Source organism: Hyperolius riggenbachi, chromosome 5 (assembly GCF_040937935.1).
Source record: "Hyperolius riggenbachi isolate aHypRig1 chromosome 5, aHypRig1.pri, whole genome shotgun sequence".
NCBI classification, from domain to species: domain Eukaryota; kingdom Metazoa; phylum Chordata; class Amphibia; order Anura; family Hyperoliidae; genus Hyperolius; species Hyperolius riggenbachi.
In genome coordinates, this window is record NC_090650.1 from 152,722,880 (window position 1) to 152,738,115 (window position 15,236).

The 15,236-nt window shown below is 46.0% G+C and overlaps 1 long non-coding RNA gene across 1 annotated transcript in view; it reads left to right on the forward strand.

The window, feature by feature from the left end:
- LOC137517532 (uncharacterized) overlaps window positions 1–14,720 on the forward strand; it is a 29,817-nt gene extending 15,097 nt beyond the window's left edge. The window contains exons 3-4 of the long non-coding RNA XR_011020559.1: window positions 11,848–11,960; window positions 14,513–14,720. This is a non-coding gene — a long non-coding RNA (uncharacterized lncRNA). The remainder of the gene's footprint in view (window positions 1–11,847; window positions 11,961–14,512) is intronic.
- The last annotated feature ends 516 nt before the right edge of the window (window positions 14,721–15,236 follow it).

Below are 15,236 nucleotides of genomic sequence, written 5' to 3' on the forward strand. Positions count from 1 at the left end.
CGTGATGTGCTGGTGCTGCTTAACCCACTGCTGGACGCTTGAGAGGTCATCCAAGTAATTATCTGGTCCTGTTCTTTTGGATCTGTGAGGGTTGTTGTCCTGGACAACATGGGCGGTATTGAGTGGGTTTTCTTGGGTGCTCCCCTGTGGCCTGTACGTGAACCGTCAGGGGAAACACCTCTTCCCTTGCCCCTCCCTCTTTCACCGGATTTCTTCCTCATTTCACTTATCCTTAAAGTACACGCTGACTGGCAGCAGTACAGTGGCAGTACAGAAATGCTATACAGTGGTGGGTGAGCGGTGTACCACTATTGTCAGCAGCGACACAGAGCACAATGCTATACAGTGGCGGGTGAGCGGTGTACTACTGTTCCCAGCAGACACAGAGTGGAAGTAAACACAATGCTATATAGTGTGGCTGAACCGTGTACACAGAGTGGCATTAAACACAATGCTATATAGTCTGCTATATAGTCACCCCGAACAGGGTGATGTTCTGCAGAACCCGAACAGTGGCAAACACTGTTCGCCTAACACTACTGGGAGGGAACGCAGATTTTAGTACCTAAACACACGATACAACATGTTTTCCGGGGTTGGACTCTGAGGCACATACAGATGGTCCCGATCATCATCCTCTTCATACAACTCTTCTCCTGAGTCTGACCCACCCACCACCTCTGCCACCCCAACGTCGCCAGACACAGACCCCTCATCGTCCTCAACATTAACTTGGGATGCTGGCCTGAGCCAGACCTCCTCCTCCACATCAGGCCCCATCATCTCCTCAATGGCAGCCCTCATTAATCGCTCTGGCGACGGACCGATGGACACAACGTTCTCCTCCGGGGAGGGCTGCTGCTGACCACTGGCTGCTGGGGTGGATGTTATAGCTTGCGTGGGGCGTTGGCTGTTGCTGTTATTGGGAGTGCTGCTCACAGCGGAGGTCTCTGGGGAACTCATGTTGAGCTCATATAGTGGTTGACGGTGAGTGGAGTATTACTGATCCCAGCAATATACACACTGACTGGCAGAGTACGCAATGCTATATAGTCTGGCTGAGCGAGCGGTGTACTACTGTTCCCAGCAGAATCAGAGTGGTAGTAAACAATGGTATATAGTCTGGCTGAGCAGTGTACACAGAGTGTCAGTAAACAATGGTATATAGTCTGGCTGAGCGGTGTACACAGAGTGTCAGTAAACAATGCAATATAGTCTGGCTGAGCGGTGTACACAGAGTGTCAGTAAACAATGCTATATAATCTGGCTGAGCGGTGTACACAGAGTGTCAGTAAACAATGGTATATAGTCTGGCTGAGCGGTGTACACAGAGTGTCAGTAAACAATGGTATATAGTCTGGCTGAGCGGTGTACACAGAGTGTCAGTAAACAATGGTATATAGTCTGGCTGAGCGGTGTACACAGAGTGTCAGTAAACAATGGTATATAGTCTGGCTGAGCGGTGTACACAGAGTGTCAGTAAACAATGGTATATAGTCTGGCTGAGCGGTGTACACAGAGTGTCAGTAAACAATGGTATATAGTCTGGCTGAGCGGTGTACACAGAGTGTCAGTAAACAATGGTATATAGTCTGGCTGAGCGGTGTACACAGAGTGTCAGTAAACAATGGTATATAGTCTGGCTGAGCGGTGTACACAGAGTGTCAGTAAACAATGGTATATAGTCTGGCTGAGCGGTGTACACAGAGTGTCAGTAATCAATGGTATATAGTCTGGCTGAGCGGTGTACACAGAGTGTCAGTAAACAATGGTATATAGTCTGGCTGAGCGGTGTACACAGAGTGTCAGTAAACAATGGTATATAGTCTGGCTGAGCGGTGTACACAGAGTGTCAGTAAACAATGGTATATAGTCTGGCTGAGCGGTGTACACAGAGTGTCAGTAATCAATGGTATATAGTCTGGCTGAGCGGTGTACACAGAGTGGCAGTAAACACAATGCTACATATAGCGTGGCTGAGCGAGGTGCACAGTGGCAGTACACACAATGCTATATTAGTCAGGCTAAGCCGTGTACACAGAGTGTCAGAAAACACAATGCTATATATAGCGTGGCTGAGCGAGGTGCACAGTGGCAGTACACACAATGCTATATATAGCGTGGCTGAGCGAGGTGCACAGTGGCAGTACACACAATGCTATATATAGCGTGGCTGAGCGAGGTGCACAGTGGCAGTACACACAATGCTATATTAGTCAGGCTAAGCCGTGTACACAGAGTGTCAGAAAACACAATGCTATATATATAGCATGGCTGAGCGAGGTGCACAGTGGCAGTACACACAATGCTATATATAACGTGGCTGAGCGAGGTGCACAGTGGCAGTACACACAATGCTATATATAGCGTGGCTGAGCGAGGTGCACAGTGGCAGTACACACAATGCTATATTAGTCAGGCTAAGCCGTGTACACAGAGTGTCAGAAAACACAATGCTATATATATAGCGTGGCTGAGCGAGGTACACAGTGGCAGTAAACAATGCTATATATAGTGTGGCTGAGCGAGCGGTGTACTACTGTTCCCAGCAGCGACACACAATGACTGGGGGGGACCCTGGCTAGCGTGGCTGGAGAGCGAACTACCCTGCCTGCCTACCCAAAGCTAAACCCACAGACAAATGGCGGAGATATGACGTGGTTCGGGTATTTATTTACCCGAACCACGTGACCGTTCGGCCAATCAGAGCGCGTTCGGGCCCGAACCACGTGACCCGTTCGGCCAATCACAGCGCTAGCCGAACGTTCGGGGAACGTTCGGCCATGCGCTCTTAGTTCGGCCATGTGGCCGAACGGTTTGGCCGAGCACCGTCAGGTGTTCGGCCGAACTCGAACATCACCCGAACAGGGTGATGTTCTGCAGAACCCGAACAGTGGCGAACACTGTTCGCCCAACACTACCCACTATCCCCACAATTGAACTTAGAGAAATGTTTTTTTAAGCATAATGCTACGTGTGGACCTGTTCACATCCACTAAAGTGCCGAAGAGGTCAAAGTGCCTGGTGGGAGCAAAGGACAAACCACATGACAAAACAGAGCACTCATGTTCACTAAGGGCATACACCTAATTACAGCAGCGCTCCAGACCTGTTAAGCTAAGAGTCAAACCTGTGAGAACCAGACAAAAAGTCCATACATAGGGCAATCAAAAGTCCATATATTTTGCCTCAGAGGTACTTCAGATCCTCTCTTTGTTCCGACTCCACTTTAGGTCAACATGCCATATAAAAAGAGAGAGAAAGAAGAGGGTAGATAGTGTAATACTTTTATGAAAATCAGTGTCTACCACCACCTTCCCCCTTAACAAATGACCACTGGAACTCTTCTTTAAAACACACCACGAGTGAGCACCTTGACACACCCCCGTGTCTGCACTCACCCAGAAAACCTCCTTCAGTCTCCTTCAGGTAGGATTTACAGCATATAGGGGATTTAATAGGTAGAAACCACAAGCCTCCTTTTCATCAGTTGACTGTGGGACTAAGAAAATCTTGATAGTGTAAAACCTTTTATTGTAAAAATTATAAAAACCAGATTGCACTCACACTTTGCTGACTTGTCAAATAGCAATATAACAGTGTTGGGTCCCCGGGTAACCACTCTGCCAACAGCCGCCTTAATCTCCGCATCTTCAAGCGTGTGTGCCAGTATTTCCTGGTAATGCCGACAGCGTCTAGCGCAGCTCCGCCCTACGCGTTTCGTCAGAGGTCTGACTCATCAGGGGCTGACGTCAGACGCTCTGTCGGCACTTTTTATACTAAACCTTTCAACAAACTTTATTGCGCCTATCTACAAACATGCATTCTAAGTACAATGCGCCCTTTCTGGCGCATCAAGTCATGACGCGTGTCAACAAGCTCTATTGTACCTCTCCTCCCAAAAGCACACTCTAGATATAGTGCGCCCATTACGGCGCATCGTATTGTGACGTGCATACGGCACGCCTCCATATTCCCATATGCGTTACCAAGCACACACATATCTACGTCACGGCGCCAGCGGCACATGTGACATGTGCGCTCCATTCCCAATGAAATCAGGAAGTTTCCTCTGCGTTCCAGCTCAAAAATAGAGATTACAAAACCAGACTAAGTGTAAAATCTAAAAAAATTAAAAACAAGGAAAAAAGGGGAGGCAAAAATGTAAACAAGGAATAAGGAAAAAGATAAAAGTTTTCTTATATAAAAATTATTTCATATAAGAATTCAAATTCCCACAAAGAGCAAACCTACCAACACCGCATACCTCAGCGAGTGTATAGCAGAGTCGCCACTTAAATTGCATTCGTATACAGTCAATCCCCATAATTCTCCTCCCATCCTCCCCTCCTTATACATTACATATACATAGTATACAACAATTTACATAATCCATCCTCCATTAATCTTAGTCATTTCTTATAAAGCAATTTACGTCAAAATCAACATTTAAGCCCGCTGGTGTCAGTGTATCCAAATTAAAGATCCATAGGCCTTCCTTTTTCGAGATTTCCCTGGTTCTGTTACACCCCCTCCAGGAGCATGTTAATTTTTCCACCCCACAAAAAACATCTGACTTGGATCACACTGATGTTTCAATTTGAAGTGCAGGGACAGGCTGTGCTGCTCAAACCCTTTTTTAATATTATTTATGTGCTCCCCTATTCTTTCCTTTAGGGTTCTGGTAGTGCAGCCTATATACTGTAGGCCGCAGTTACACCACACCACATATACTACCGGGCACTAGCACACGTGATAAATTGTCTAATCTTAAACATTCACCCTGGACTGTATACTTACCTTCCTCCCACTGTTAGCCTCCTTACATCCCTTACAATTTCTACAGGGGAAGAAGCCAGGGGTCTGCCACCCAATGAGCTGTTTTTGTATTGGGGAGACACTCAACTTGGAGCTAGTAGATTTTTTAAAGACGGGACTTTTCCATATATAAAGGATGGCCTCTCTGGGAGGCAGTTTTTTAAAACATGGTCACTCTGTAGTATGCCCCAATGTTTATGGAAAATGTTCTCCATCTGTTTGAACTGGGAAGAGAACTCTGTGATAAAGGCAAAGGGCTTCTTGTTTTCTCCCCCGTTCTTTCTGTCCCCAAAGACCAGTGCATCACGGTCGACTCCTGCCACCTCCTGCTGTAACCCATCTAGCCAGCTTTCCTCATATCCCTTTTCCACGAATCTTCCTTTAATAATGTCAGACTGTTCAAAAAATGGGCACTAAGGGCATAGTTGGATAAATGTATCACATTACTTATATTGAGGCTTTTAGATATAGTAAAGTAGGGAAGGGATTCATTTGTATTCACCAAGCACGACTGGGCCATGCCTGGAATTGAATTTAAAACATTTCAGTGACACGCATGCAACTGTAACGATTGCGGAATTATTTCCAAGGTCAGCGCACAAGATGTGCGCTGACACTGCGGAAATCCTCCACAAGCGTACGAAACAACAGAACCCAGCTTTGGTGTAATGCACTTGTAGAGGAAAATTCCCACCGGCAGATGGAGCTGTGGAGTGCAGAGGAACAACCCCTCTGCACTGCCACAGATGCCAGGTGGAAATTGTACGAATTGCAACAATGCAGGGCAAGATAGCCCTAAGAGAGAGAGAGTGAGCACAGCGACAGAATGTATGTGTGTCCACCAATCTAGTCGCCACCCGGCGATGGTAAACACACAACAGCGAAAACCAAGTGGGAACGCAATCGCAAGAATGACGATTGCTAATAGCGACACCAGACTGAGTAATACAGAGCAAAGGAACAGAATAAAGACAGAACTGATAACAAACTGTAATCCAACACACAGGGGTAGACAGGACTAACTACACACGGTCACCACACGTTAGGCGCAATAGCGAGAAAGCGCGTGCACGGCACGGTCGCCACACGAGAAGCGCAATAGCGACAAAGCGTACCAACCCTGACTAACCAAAGAAACATGAAAACAAAAGAGAACGTGAACGCTTGCTAAACGGTTACCTCACCGAGACAACAGCAAGCGTTCGTTCCAGACAGACAGACAGATGGAGCAGCCAGTAGCAACCGCTGCTCTGGCTACACTCCTAAGGCAGAATCCAGATGGAACCACCGCCTCTACCGCTAGGGCGAATGCGATCCAAACAGACAGACAGATGGAGCAACCAGTAGCAACCACTGCTCTGGCTAAACTCCCAGACAGAGTACAGAAGGAACCACCGCCTCTACCGCTAGGGCGAATGCGATCCAAACAGACAGAATGATTTCCTGTCGACCGCCGCGGGCGACAAGACAATCGCAACAGATAGACAGTACAAAGCAATACAGGTATCAAACAACCTGACTATGCTAACAGGAATGCTAGGGCACTCCCAAGGAACTACTCTAAGATAGCAATATTAGCAAACAGTAAGCAAAGGGCTGAGACTCCAGGTAAGTTAGCAGGAACAAACCATCATGACCAGCAAGGGATTCTGGGAGGAAATGGTATTTATACTGCAAGCCATCAAAGGAAGCAGCTAAGCAATTTGCCTGCCAAGTGGATGCAAATTCCTCACCAGAGCAGCAGCTCAGCAAGTTGCAGAGTGAAGACAGGTCTCCTTTCCAGGGACCTGCAGCATTCAGACTTATAAAATGGTCAAAAAGCTGTCTGCCTGTGCAGACAGCAGAGCAGATCATTACAGTACCCCCCCCCCCTCTAGGGACGGCTTCCAGACGTCTCTCAAAACTGATATTTCCAAACAAAAAATCTGACTGAACACTCCTGAAGGTCGGGACAGCCCGACAAGGCTCAGAGTCAATCTTCCCGAAACCGAACCCATCGGAAGCAGAAGCCACCGAAACATGCCCATCAGTACTTCAAGCCTCAGCGTAACACCCATCAGAACTGTGAATGCCAGCGAAGAACCCATCGACACTCTCCGAGCAATACCCACCACCTTCCAGGGACCGTCCAAAAATACCAAACCTACCACAATACCTATTCGAAGTGTCCCTTACAACAGAGAAGCCACTGTTGATCCCATCCAGAGTACCAAGAAAAATTTCTACCAGGATCTCCCAGAACACTTTGAAGCTCCACAGAGATCTCAAGAGGCCAGAACATTCACCAGGCTCACATGGAACCTATGACAATTCCGGATTCAGGCTTACCAGGACAACCATTAAGATCATGGCTTTCAGGGACCACTTCTGGGCATGCAGGCAGGCAGGCAAAATCAGAACATGTTTCCACCGAGGAACCATCTGAGCATGCTGGTAACCGAGACACACTTGGGCATTCTGGCTCACAGAGCGCATCGGGGTACACTAGCAAAAGAGAAACCTCAGGACATGTCGAGGAACTGCCAACCTCAGAGTCCGTCACGACAAGACCAAAACCAGGACCGGGCAGAGAATCATCACGAGTAGTGGTCACAAGTACTGGTCTTTCAAAAGAAGACTTGGACTCAGACTTAGAAGTCTCTGTGACTGTAATTGTATCCAACCAGAACTCATTATTGACTACGCATGACTGAAGCTCCACAAGAGCTGCAAAAGTAGTCAGTATAGCAGCAATGCCTACTGAAGTGGGCAACACCTCAGACGGCCCTGCGGGGCAGGAGACACCTCCCAAAAGCTCTGCACCCTTTGGGAGGAACTCGGAAACCTCCAGAACATCAAACAAAACCTCAGGAGCATAATTTCCCATATTTTCTGATAAAGAAATCAAGGATTCTGAACTATCCATGTTACAGGGCCGAACATCAAATACATTCTGCGAACAGGGCAGATGTCCCAGGGATGGTTTTACCATGCGCTCGGACTGAATTTCATCTTCATGAACAGGATGCACAGGAATATCTAGTGAAACCAACACTGACTCCCTGAGTCTAGTTTCACTGCAGGCAGAACCCTTCATAGCAGTCAAACCAGACTGCAATTCTGAAATGGCAGAAAAACAGATGAAATTAGCTGCAATACCTAGATGAGCCTCTGGGCTCCCTGCAGGAGATTTATTGCAAGGTAACATTGACTCATCCAGAGTACAGGGTGGAAAGTCAGTATTTTCCTCAGAGCAAGAAAGGGACTCACAAATGTCAGTGCAAGTGGACATCATGGTTTCATTCATGGTATAGGGCAGGCTCACAGGAACACCTGAGAAACAGGCATTAGATCGCACAGATTCAAACTCCATACAAGCAGAAGAAATTCTCTCAGAATTCACACAGGTGTCAACAACAGTGGTACACCCATTCATTTCAGATCGCTCAGTGTCAAAACTCACTTGCTTTACCCCAGAAAGGCAGGAACAATCATCTGATAACTGTGTCTCTTTATTGGGGTCAATTGGTTGATGTGTGTGCAATTCATCCAAAATCATCTGCCATACACAAATCACCAGATCCACAACACACTCGTCACACTCATCAGATTCAATCAAAGTGTACACAGAATCGATACAAGCATTAAGAATCTCTTTGCTTTCTGCGATGTAAAAATCGCAAAACGCATTCCAATCAAACTCGAACTCCTCAATCAAAGCCCCAATCTCCCACGGAGCGAATAGAGGGTCAAACAACCCTCTATCAAGGAAACACTCATACGGGTTGAGATCAGGAACATGCATAGATTTTCTTACTGCTTTAATATAGTGTATAACTCTGCCTAACATAGGATTCACATATGCTTTTGCTTGAGGTAATGAAACTGTAACGATTGTGGAATTCTCTCCGTGATCAGCGCACAGGATGTGCGCTGACACTGCGGAAATCCTCCACAAGCGTATAATTTGAGGGAACCCAGCAAAAGGTGCAACGCACCTGTAGAGGGAAATTCCTGTCGGCAGATGGAGCTGTGGAGTGCAGAGGAACAGATCCTCTGCCCTGCAACAGACGCCAGACAGGAATTGTACGAAGGGAAGAAACGCAGAGCAAGCTAGCCCTGAAAGAGAGAGATCAAAGAGACAGAGGGTATGTGTGTCCACCAATCTAGTCGCCACCCTGCAACGATGAACACACAACCATGAAGACCAGGTGAGAAGGCAATCGCCAGAGATGGCGATTGCTAACAGTGACACAAGACCGAATAAGCACAGATGAGGAATGTATGTATGTCCACCAATCTAGCCACCAACCTGCGACGGTGGACACACAACAGAGGAAACCAAGTGAGAGCGCAATCGCAAGAGAAGCGATTGCGAAAGAGAATGAGCACAGAGACAGAATGTATGTATGTGCCCCAATCTAGTCGCCAACCCGCGACGGTGCACACACAACAGCAGAAACGAAGTAGGAACGCAATCGCGAGAGAGGCGATTGCCAGAGGTGACACAAGGCTTAAGCAAGACAGGGCATGAGAGTAGCAAAGGCACAGCAATCATACAATGAGAAGATAAGGAAAATAACGAACGCTAACTAAACGCGAACACCGCACTCATTCGCAACAGCGAACGCGTTTCCTGCGTGGTCTCCGCGTGTTAAGCACAACAGAGACAAGCACGCCTAACTAACCACCGACAGACAAACATGAAACAGAGGACGCGAGCGCTTGCTTAACGGTTACCTCGCCGAGCCTCCAGCAAGAGTTCGTATCAGACAAGACAGATACACAAAAACAGGAATAAGTGAGAGATACGATCCACTGCTCTTTCCGCCAGAGCAAGTGCGATCCCAGTATAGCAAGAGAGCTTAGCAGGATCCACTGCTCTTTCCGCCAGAGCGAGTGTGATCCAAGTATAGAAACAGAGCAAGCTGGATATACTGCTCTTTCCATCAGAGCAAGTGCGATCCAAGTACAACAGACAGACAGAAGAGGCAATACAAATAATACAATCCTGACTGCCCTAGCAAGGATGCCTAATGCAGTCCCAGGAATTACTCTAAGTTAATCTTCAAACGATAAGCATGGCTGACACTCCAGGAGTGTTTCACAGGACAAACCCTTATGACCAGCGAAGGTCTGTGATATCACATGGTATTTATAGTACAAGCCTCCAGAGGATGTGGCTAGGAGATTTGCATGACAAACGTATGCAAATTCCCCAGCAGCAGCAAGCTGCAAAACTGACAAAAGGTCTCTTTTCCAGAGACCTGCAGAATGCAGACCTGAACAGTGGTCAAAAAGCTGCCTGCATGCGCAGGCAGCTGAGCGGATCATTACAGAAACCTGAGAAAAATCGTACAAATTGAAAATTCCCTCTACACTGGGAATTTCGGTTTGGCTGGTCATACTGTAACGATTGCGTAATTATTTCCGAGATGTGCGCTGACACTGCGGAAATCCTCCACAAGCGTACGAAACAACAGAACCCAGCTTTGGTGTAATGCACTTGTAGAGTGAAATACCCACCGGCAGATGGAGCTGTGGAGTGCAGAGGAACAACCCCTCTGCACTGCCACAGATGCCAGGTGGAAATTGTATAAATTGCAACAATGCAGGGCAAGATAGCCCTAAGAGAGAGAGAGTGAGCACAGCGACAGAATGTATGTGTGTCCACCAATCTAGTCACCACCCAGCGACGGTGAACACACAACAGCGAAAACCAAGTGGGAACGCAATCGCAAGAATGGCGATTGCTAATAGCGACACCAGACTGAGTAATACAGAGCAAAGGAACAGAATAAAGACAGAACTGATAACAAACTTTAATCCAACACACAGGAGCAGACAGGACTAACTACATGCGGCCACCACACGTTAGGCGCAATAGCGACAAAGCGTGTGCACGGCACGGTCACCACACGAGAAGCGCAATAGCGACAAAGCGTACCAACCCTGACTAACCAAAGAAACATGAAAACAAAAGAGAACGTGAACGCTTGCTAAATGGTTACCTCACCGAGACGACAGCAAGCGTTCATTCCTAAGGCAGAATCCAGATGGAACCACCGCCTCTACCGCTAGGGCGAATGCGATCCAAACAGACAGACAGATGGAGCAACCAGTAGCAACCGCTGCTCTGGCTAAACTCCCAGACAGAGTACAGAAGGAACCACCGCCTCTACCGCTAGGGCGAATGCGATCCAAACAGACAGAACGATTTCCTGTCGACCGCCGCTGGCGACAAGACAATCGCAACAAATAGACAGTACAAAGCAATGCAGGTATCAAAAAACCTGACTATGCTAACAGGAATGCTAGGGCACTCCCAAGGAACTACTCTAAGATAGCAATATTAGCAAACAGTAAGCAAAGGGCTGAGACTCCAGGTAAGTTAGCAGGAACAAACCATCATGACCATCAAGGGATTATGGGAGGAAATGGTATTTAAACTGCAAGCCATCAAAGGAAGCAGCTAAGCAATTTGCATGCCAAGTGGATGCTAATTCCTCACCAGAGCAGCAGCTCAGCAAGTTGCAGAGTGAAGACAGGTCTCCTTTCCAGGGACCTGCAGCACTCAGACTTACAAAATGGTCAAAAAGCTGTCTGCCTGTGCAGACTGCAGAGCAGATCATTACAGCAACCTATAAGTTTGGAGGAGAGAATAAAGACCAGTACAAGGGAAAATAAGTCCCTTGAAAAACAGTTCTTTATATCCAGTAAATATGTATGGCAGAGGTAATTACCTGAAACCTGGGAAGGAGAACATAGTCACCCACAGTTGGTCCGCAGCACCTGCCATAGCACACAATCATATCACCATAGCACACTATAATTTCCTGAAAATACCATCATACTACATCATACTAATCATGTGGAATGACTAGCCTATTGGCTGACAGAAGGCCAGAGGATTCATTGGCATAAAGAATAATGATGTGGTCTCTAAGATTTAAAGAAACTCTATCAATTAAAATGACTTTTTCTTAAATACTTTTAATTCTCCCTCTTCATTAATCACACAGCTCACAAATATACTTCACTGTGTCATAGCATGCAGGAGACATGAGGAGGAGGCTGATCTGAGGAGGTCCAAGATACGTAGAAAAACAATGGTGTGTGGCACTTCCTATGAGGCTTACATGTGAGCTGCAAAGGTCACCCAGGTAAGTACATTCCGAGGCCATGCAACACTGTACGCTGCTAGTTTTGACAGTCACTTGGACGTGTGCTCTGTATAAAAGAAGGAACAACTAAGTATAATCTTGCTTAGAAGAAAAAAGACAGGGCAAACGTGCACCTTCCGTCCCACAAATTTTAATAGAGTGATATGACAGTCAATATTCATCGTAGCATTAAACAGTCAGGTGCAAATCCAGTGTAAGAACAGTGTAATTCCATACATAGCTTACATATCCGGTGGTAGCAAGGTCATCAGTGAAGGAGATGGGTGATAGGCACTAGGCGGTGGAGTGACGGCCGTTTCGCGTCGGTATGACGCTTGGTCACGCACCTGTAGCTGGCTAACCTATACTGAGGCACCTATAGCTGGCTAACCTATACTGATGCACCTATACATGGCTATCTATACTGGTGGTACCTATACCTGGCTACCTATACCCTTCCTCATCATGTACCTCCGATAGCTTCCTCAGTGTCTTTCTTCCATGTCCTTCAGCGGATTTGCTACTCCCTCTGCTGTAACATGTTCCCCAGCGATCGGTCTTGATCATTCAATATTTAAAAAAAAAGTAAGTACAAACAAATGCTTTAAAATTATTAGATTTTTATCCTGGGGAAACTGAATGCCAGGGAGGTTAACCACTTGATGACCCAGCCTTTACCCCCCCCCTTAAGGACCAGCGCTTTATTTGCTGATCTGTGCTGGGTGGGCTCTATAGCCCCCAGCACAGATCAAACACCAGGCAGAGCGACCAGATCACCCCCCTTTTTTCCCCACTAGGGGATGATGTGCTGGGGGGGTCTGATCGCTCTTGCCTGCATGTGGCTGGCGGGGGGGGGGCACCTCAAAGCCCCGTCCACCGCAGGATTCCCCCTCTCCTCCCTCCCTTCCCCAGAGATCGGAGGCTGCACAGGAACGAATCTGTCCTGTGCAGCCTCTAACAGGCTCCTGCCTGTCATGTGACAGCGATCCCCGGCCGCTGATTGGCCGGGGATCGCTGATCCAGTACAACGCTGCTACTGTTAGCAGCGTTGTACAAATGTAAACAAAGCGGATTATTTCCGCTTGTGTTTACATTTAGCCTGCGAGCCGCAATCGGCGGCCCGCAGGCTATTCACGGAGCCCCCCGCCGTAAATTGACAGGAAGCAGCCGCTCGCGCGAGCGGCTGCTTCCTGATTAATTAGCCTGCAGCCGGCGACGCATATCTGCGTCGCTGGTCCTGCAGCTGCCATTTTGCCGACGCGCGTTATGAGTGCGCGATCGGCAAGTGGTTAATAACCATGACAAACTACATGATTAGGTCTACTCTTTGGTAAACAAACAACCCAAACTTCTATTTTTATGCACTTGGCACGGATCAAATCATAATAGCAGGATGAACCTTTCATTCAGCATTTTCTGTTAGGAACTCTTTGCAATAGTAGGTTTTTATATACACATACATACAAAATAAATAGAAAATAAATCTTTGTAAAGTATAGAGGTGACCAAAATGCAATCGATTATTTCTCAACAACTGGCAGCTTTATATTAGTGGTCAGGAAAGGCTAGGTAAGCTGCCTACAGAGCAGGTGACAATGAGCATGTAGAATGGACTATGCTTTCCTATGGGTCCATTTACATTCTCTTTGCACTGAACATAGGAGTGTCCATTACACTATTGCAAAGAGCATCCCTAGCCAACATAATAATTAGTGGGCAGCTAATGCCTTTAGGATATGGTATGCTTCCACCTCACAAACAGTGTGCACATCTGTAGGGGACCACCACAGTGGGTACAACACATTCAGTGTGATATCCACTCTGGCTAGTCTGGACTGGCATAGTATGACACAGCCCTAAAGCTGGAATGAAGGTCCCCCCTGTGAATTAGCTGGCCATGTAAAAGAATAAAAATATACCAAATCTATACTTACAAAACTAAACATCGTCTTCAATGGTACAATAACACCGCTGTGTAACTACTTCCAAGTATTAGTGTCTATCATACCAGCCCAAGATTCCTCACACTGTTTGGCTTGCATGTGAAAAACTGAAGCACTGTGTGACAACCCCAATATTCTTTTCTTTTTTTTTTTCTATTATTAGACCCCATTAACTATTCTAGACCCCATTGTGCTGAACAATCACATTTGTCTTGATAGAAAAAAAAGAACTTTAACCCAGGATTGAAATTAATTTCCCTTTTCTCAAATAGTTCATCAAGAGGATTGTATGGCTGATATTGTGGTGAAGCCCCTCCCACAATTTGATGTCATGACCATGGTACTGACAGTTTGCTTTCTGTGAACCTCGTTGCATTGTAGGAAATAATGGCTTTTTCCAACTGCCAAGCAAGCAGCATCTCCCTCTGCGCATAAAACTCTCAGTAACATTCTGAACAGATCACCTGTCACCACCAGTGATACATTTCAGAATGTAAATCAGAGCGATTATAGATTTTACAATAAGCAAACACTGACAATAATCTAAAAATTAATATTGTAAAAAATAAGACATTTTATCCATTATAATTTATGTCATTTTCACTACAGTACCTCTCTAAAGCACACCTAAACTGAGAAGAATATGGAGGCTGAGATCTGAAGACTGAAGACTGAGACTGAAGTCTGACTAGATTAGCTACATGCTTGTTTCAAGTGTGTGATTCAGACTCTACTGATGCCAGAAAGGTCACCAGAATGCCAGGCATTGGCAATTGGTATTGTTTAAAAAGAAATAAATATGGCAGCCTCCACATCACTCTCAAGTGTTCTTCAATTATCCATTTAATATTTTCATAATTTACCATTTAGTATTGTCATAAGTACCCATCGTGCAAACATTAACTAAAATGACAACAAACTTATTTTTTTTAATTGTCATTCACTAAGGCTACACAATGCTAAATGAAATTAAAACTATATTCAATTCACTGAAATGACACTCTACCCTATATACATACCGAGTAACAAGCTTAAGTAGAATATTCTTATTTTACGTCAGCTATTTGGACTTGAACGTGAATGAGGTTTCTTTGTATTCATTTCTTTAGCAGATTCCTGAACTTCCCATCTATTTTATACTAAATATGTTTCTGCTGCTGAATCCTTTTTTTTCTTTTTTTTTTTTTTCTTTCAATAATAGCTTTGGCAGTCTCTCCATAGCCAAAATGATTTCTTTTCCGATTGCTTGTCAGTTGGGACAGCCTCCTTGGAATGTGTAGTGCTACTTCCCTTACCTCCTCTTAACGCTGCAAACCTCTATGGACTTCCAATC